This window comes from Camelus dromedarius, chromosome 27, assembly GCF_036321535.1.
Source record: "Camelus dromedarius isolate mCamDro1 chromosome 27, mCamDro1.pat, whole genome shotgun sequence".
NCBI classification, from domain to species: domain Eukaryota; kingdom Metazoa; phylum Chordata; class Mammalia; order Artiodactyla; family Camelidae; genus Camelus; species Camelus dromedarius.
Window position 1 is genome coordinate 2,727,978 of NC_087462.1, and position 6,142 is coordinate 2,734,119.

Here is a 6,142-nt window from a genome sequence, read left to right on the forward strand (position 1 = left end):
ATGTGGCACAAAATAAAGGGACAGCCGTTTAAATGGGAGAAAGTTGACTTCATGAAAAACTCACCACATTGCTTTTCTTTTTGTCACGTCTCTGAGCACCTGTGCGCATATCATGGTGGGGTGCGTCTCCAAGTGGGAAGAAACAGGAAGAGGAAGATTCAGTCAACCTCTTCTAGAGTCCAGCTGGAGTCCCCTGGTCACCCTGACTCAGTCCTGCCCACTTCCTGTCCAGCCACCCTGCAGTCATTCTTTTAACAGTCAATTTGCAAAGCCCTTTATGTGCTAGACACTGAGCTGGGAACTGAGAGATACAATGTTTTAAAAATAGATATATAATATAAATATACATAATCGCAAAATGTGACAATGCTCTAAAAATGCAAAGATGTATCCATAGCTCTCCCTGATGGAAACTGTTCCCGGACATTTGCTCCTCCTTGTCTACAGTCTGAGCATTTTTCGTTTTGCCTCTCACTGCTCTCACTCCCTCACCCAAAATTCAGGATAATGCCATGACCTTTCCCAGATCTGGGCTTTTCCACCTTCCTTCTGTTATGCAGAGTAATCTATCATTTTATTTTAGGCTATATATACAATCTTTTTCTTTCATTGAGCTATATAACTTACATATATTAAACATTACAGTTCTTGAATGCTCAATTCCTTAAGCTTTTACAATTGTATGTACCCATGAAACCATTCCCAGAAACAAGATGCAGAGCATTTCCATCACTCCAGAAAGTTTTCTCAGTGTCCTGTTCAGTTAATCCCCCTCGCCCCAGGCAGCAGTGGCATGCTGGTTAATGTTTAACCATTAGGAATAAGAGATTTAGAGAGCGGGGAGGGGCACTGCTTTACCACGTGTCCTTTTTGTGGTGTAAGTATTCTCACCAAGAGATTGCCAGTTACTATGAAGTAGGGAGGAATGGTAACAATAGGCACTTAGGCTTTTTGCAGTGGTGGGGGGGCAGGGAGGAGGAAGTAACTAGGTTGGTTGGTTTGTTTGTTTGATGGAGGTGCTAGGGATTGAACCCAGGACCTTGTGCATGTTAAGCATGTGCTCTACCACTGAGCTACACCCTCCTCCCCAATAGTAGGTACTTATGAGCCAGGACAAGCTGACTGCAGCCCATCAGTACTCCACAGGTACCCTAGATTCTGATTTCTATCCCCATAGATTAGTTTTGCATGTTCTGGAGCTTTTTGGAAAGGGAACTGTGCAGTATATCGTCTGTGTCCGACTTCTTTTGCATGATATTTTTGTGACTCATCCATGTGATTGCCTGTAACAGCAACTTGCTCTTTTTCCTTGCTGTATGATAATCCGATTGTGTGTATTTGGGGGGCTGCCCTTCCTGTTGAAGAATAGATTAGCTGTTGAGGAGGATAAAGGGATTGAAACTTTTCTAAGGATCCAAGTTGTCAGTTCTGCTCAGTTCCTAGTTGGGGCTCAGCTCACATAAAGTCTAATTCTCCCAGTTCCCACTAGTTCCCTGCTTCTTGGAATTCCGATACACCCTGCTTATTTCTGGCTTATGGCTCCTGCTGCAACATTTTGATTCACATCCCTGTTCTTTCATTATGCCTTCCCTTCTAGTTATGAATATTTCAAAGGCAAGGAAGCAGGTGGATCTGCCTCTTTCTCTCCCAGTCCAGCTCCTTGGATAGCTGAAGCCCCGTACATATAAGCCTCCTGAATGAACGAAGTGGGTGTTCCTGTCCTTGGGAGACAAGGTTCCTGCTAATCACTTGATTCTCAGCCCTGGTTATAGAACATGAGCTTTTATTGTTGCGATTATAGCACAGACTTTTGCCCTTCACCCCCTTCTCCATCTCAACTAGTGAGCACATTTCACTCTGCAACCTCTCCCTGTTACCTATCTCTCTACTTACCGTTGGTTCCAATCACATCTCTCTTAGTACATCTGTTCCCTGGTCCCCGAGACTTGGGTGTCTCTTAAATCTCCTCCACCCCGGGAAATAAATTTCTAATAGCTTTGTTGATAGATTCAATCCAAAGTGACGTTTATCTTGTTGAGGCACCGTTTAGTATTAATATCACATGTGTACACTCTGCCTATCTCGGAATGCACCCTGAACTTTATCTCTCTCACCTGGGCAATGGATTAACTGAAAGAACAACTGACCTGACCCCTTTGAATAGTGCAGTTTAGTTCTATCTAGACCACCTACAACCCAGCAACTCTGCCCCTAGGAATATACCCTAGGAAACCCTTGCCCTTATGAAACCAGGAGACATATACACTAGTGTTCTCCATGGAAAAAATCTGGAAACCACACAAATATCCATCGATGGAAAAATGGAAAAATATGTTCTGGTCTAGCCCCCCCCCCCGATACGAGGCAGCAGTAAACTCCCAAATGATAACAATGTAAAAAAGTCTTAGACACAGAAAGTTATGGGAGACTCCATGACCCCATTTTTATTAAATGAAAATGGCTCAGAACCATTAGACATGGGAGAGATGCAAATAGAAACCACAGCAGGCCGCCACCACACATCTGCTGGAATGGCTAACGTGGGAAAGGCCGACAACACCAACTACTGGTGAGACTGCAGGGCACCCTCATATGTTGCCGATGGGGATACAGGCGTGTTGCAGCCCCTCTGGAAAGTGGCTTGGCTTCTTTGAAGGTTAATCACACATGACCCAGGAGTCCCAGTCCTGGGTGTTTACCCAAGAAAAAGGAATGTTGAGGTTCATACAAACACCTGAACATCAGTGTTCATAAAAGCTTTATCTGTAATAGATCCCAAACTGGAAACAACCCAACGCCATTTAGAAGGTGAATTGATACACAATTGTGAACTGAATGAATCGTAAAGATGTGGGTTAATTCTACACAATGAAACGCTACTCAGGAACAAAAAGGAACAAACTATAGATCCACGCACCAACTTGAGTGAATTTCAAAGGTGTCAACACTCACTGCAAGAGGGCAGTCTCAAAAAGTGACGTAGTGCTTGGTTCCATTTAATGGCAGATTATAGCGACTGGCAACAGATCAGAGGTGGCCAGGAGCGAGGACTGGGGGAAAGTTGTGATGTGAGGGGTTTTCTTTGTGGTGATGGAAATGTTCTGTATTCTGATTATGGTGGTGGCCACAGCAATCTAAACACGTGACAACTTTTTGTAAGCCTGTACACATAGCAAAAGGAGTGCATGTCAAAGCTGGTGAAATCAGAATAATGTCGATCGTACCAATGTGAGTCCCCTGATTTTAATATTTTTCTATGACTATTTAGGATTTTATATTTGGGGGAAGCTGGGTGAAGGGTATAGAGGAACTCTCTGTACTTTTTTTTTTTTTTGCAACTTTTATGTGAGCCTGAAATTATTTCAAAATAAAAAGTCTTTTAAAAAAACAAGGAAAACATGGCAGTTCCTCAAAAAATTAAATAGAATTACCGTATGTTCCAGCATTTCCACCTTGGGGTATACACCCAAGAGAATTAAAAGCAGTGACTCAGCAGGTGCTTAGACACTCATGTTTACAGCAGCATTATTCACAGTCACCAAAAGATGGAGGCAACCCAAATGGCCATCAACGGATGAATGGACAAGCAAAATGTGACATATACACACAGCGGAATACTACTCAGTCTTAAAAAAGGAGGAAATTCTGACACACACTATGCCATGGATGGACCGTGAGGACATTTTGCTAAGTGAAATAAGCCACTTACAAAAACACAAGTACTCTATGATTCCAGTAATAAGAGGTCCCTGGAGGAATCACTTTCATAGAGACAGAAAGTAGATGGTGGGTGCCGGGGCGAGAGGGGAGGGATGGGGGAAGTTACCTAACAGGTCTGGGTTTCCTTCTGGGGAGACGACAGTGTAGTTTGGTCATTTTGTGACCAGAGCTGATGACACGAATCATTGTGAAAGCAATAAATGCAACTGAACCGCTCGCTCCGGAATGATCAGCTGCGTCTCACTCTGTGGGCCCTGCATCTGTCTCCTGCATCTACTCAACCCTGAGGGTGTCCTGGGGAAGCAGCCGCAGACAATGCTCACCAAATGGGAGTTGCCGTGTGCCAATAACGCTTTATTTACACAAACAAGCAGAGGGTCATAGCATGCCAACCCCTGGTTTAGGCTTAAAAACGTGGTGGAGAAAAGTTATTAATGCATTTGGTTTGTTTGTCTTATGACGGGGGTAGTTAGGTTTATTTATTTGTATGTGGAGGAGGTACTGGGCATCGAACCCAGGACCTCGCTCATACTAAGCATGCGCTTTACCACTTGAGCTATACCCTCCCCCTAATAACGCAGCCTGCACTTCAAAACGTGTGGTGTCTGCCATCGTTAGGCTGTGAGCAGCACACGCGCACAAAACGGGAAGTAATCTTCCCAGCGTTCACAGACTGCTGTCTGATTCACCAAAGAAGACGCTCACATTATCCGTGAACAAGTGAAATCCCAACGAAGGTCTTCACTTTCGCGTTGCTTATTAACATAAACGAAAATATTGCCAACGTACACGTCAGAACTACACCTGTTCTGCTATTTGCTACCAGGGGTTGGCTATAAATACGAGAGTCTGGCAAAAATCAACACAGACCTATTTTGAGATTCAAGTGGCTATAGAGAATTTGTAACACGGTATTGTACACCTGATCATTTGTAAACCGTGCTCTATGCATCCTTTATGTCCGTGACATTTATAATAAATACGTGTTCTACAATGCAAGTGTATCATGTGTGTGTCATATATACTGGATTACAGAGGCATATGAAGTCCCTGCCCGGAGAGCAGGCTGTTAAACGCTGACCAGCGCACGGTGACTTTTACACATCGGCCAGTTGAAATATTCCTCCGCCAGCTTGGCGGGCGTTCATTCAACTAACATTTATTGAGCGTCTACTTCCTGAAAGGCAGAAAGACCTACCCCAGGGGATATGGAAATTCACTGATTATTTCACTTGACAGAAGTGTCTCGGGGGAAGGGTACAGCTCAGTGGTGGAGTTCTTGCCTAGCATGCATGCGCTCCTGGGTTCAATCCCCAGCACCTCCAGCAACAAATACATAAATAAACCTGATTACCTCCCTCTTACAGACAAACAAACAGTCCTGTTATCCTTCCCTGCATCAACATCGGTCCAGATGCTCAGCTGGTCAGAGAGAGGAAGGGGGAGGGGGTGGGAGAGCGCAAGAACGAGCAAATAAACGTGCCAAAGCACGGAGGCTCATCTCTGCAGTGCCATTCCTAGGGTTTCTTTCTTTTTTTTAACCTCTTTTTATTTTTTGATTGAGATATAATCGACCTATAACATTATATTAGCTTCAGGTATACAACATAATGATTTCATAATGGTTCGGTTTGTGTATATATTGAGAAATGATCACAGTAAGACTCAGTAACAACTGTCACCACATACAGTTAACAAACATCTTATTTTTTCCCTGTGATAAGGGGGAAAAAATTTTGTACAGTACAGTATTATTACCTATAGTCACCATGCTGTACATTCTGTCCTCAGGACTTACTTATTTTATAACTGGAATTTTGTACCTTCTGATCCCTTTCACCCATTTCTCCCACCCGCTGCCCCTACAGGTTTTGTGTGTGTGTGTGTGTGTGTGTGTGTGTGTGTGTGTGTGTGATTTTGTACCATGTCTTGACCAATGGATGGTCAAGATGACACCTACTTACAGCTGTGCAAAAAGGATTCATGCAGGGGGAGGGTACAGCTCAGTGGTAGAGTGTGCCTAGCATCATGAGGTCCTGGGTTCAACCCCCAGTACTGCCATTATAAATAAATAAATGAACCTAATTACCTCCCCCTTAACAACATTTAAAAAAATTAAAGATAAACTTAAAAAAAATTTTTTTTTGAAGGAAGTGAAAGAAAAAGAAAAAAAAAAAAAAAGAATCCATGCAGATGAACAAGAACCAGGAGGGGATGTGGAAAAAATGAAAGGAGTTTGACTTGGGCTGGGGTGGGGTGGGGGGCGTGGTTAATAGATGAGATTTATTTTTTGCTTTCCTGTTATTTGTTTATTTCATAGCACTATTATCCAGTAATAAACAGATGGGCATTACATTTTAAATTTTATTTATTTTTACATTTAAATTTTCATTGTTTTTTCTTATTTTAAGAGAGGAGGTAA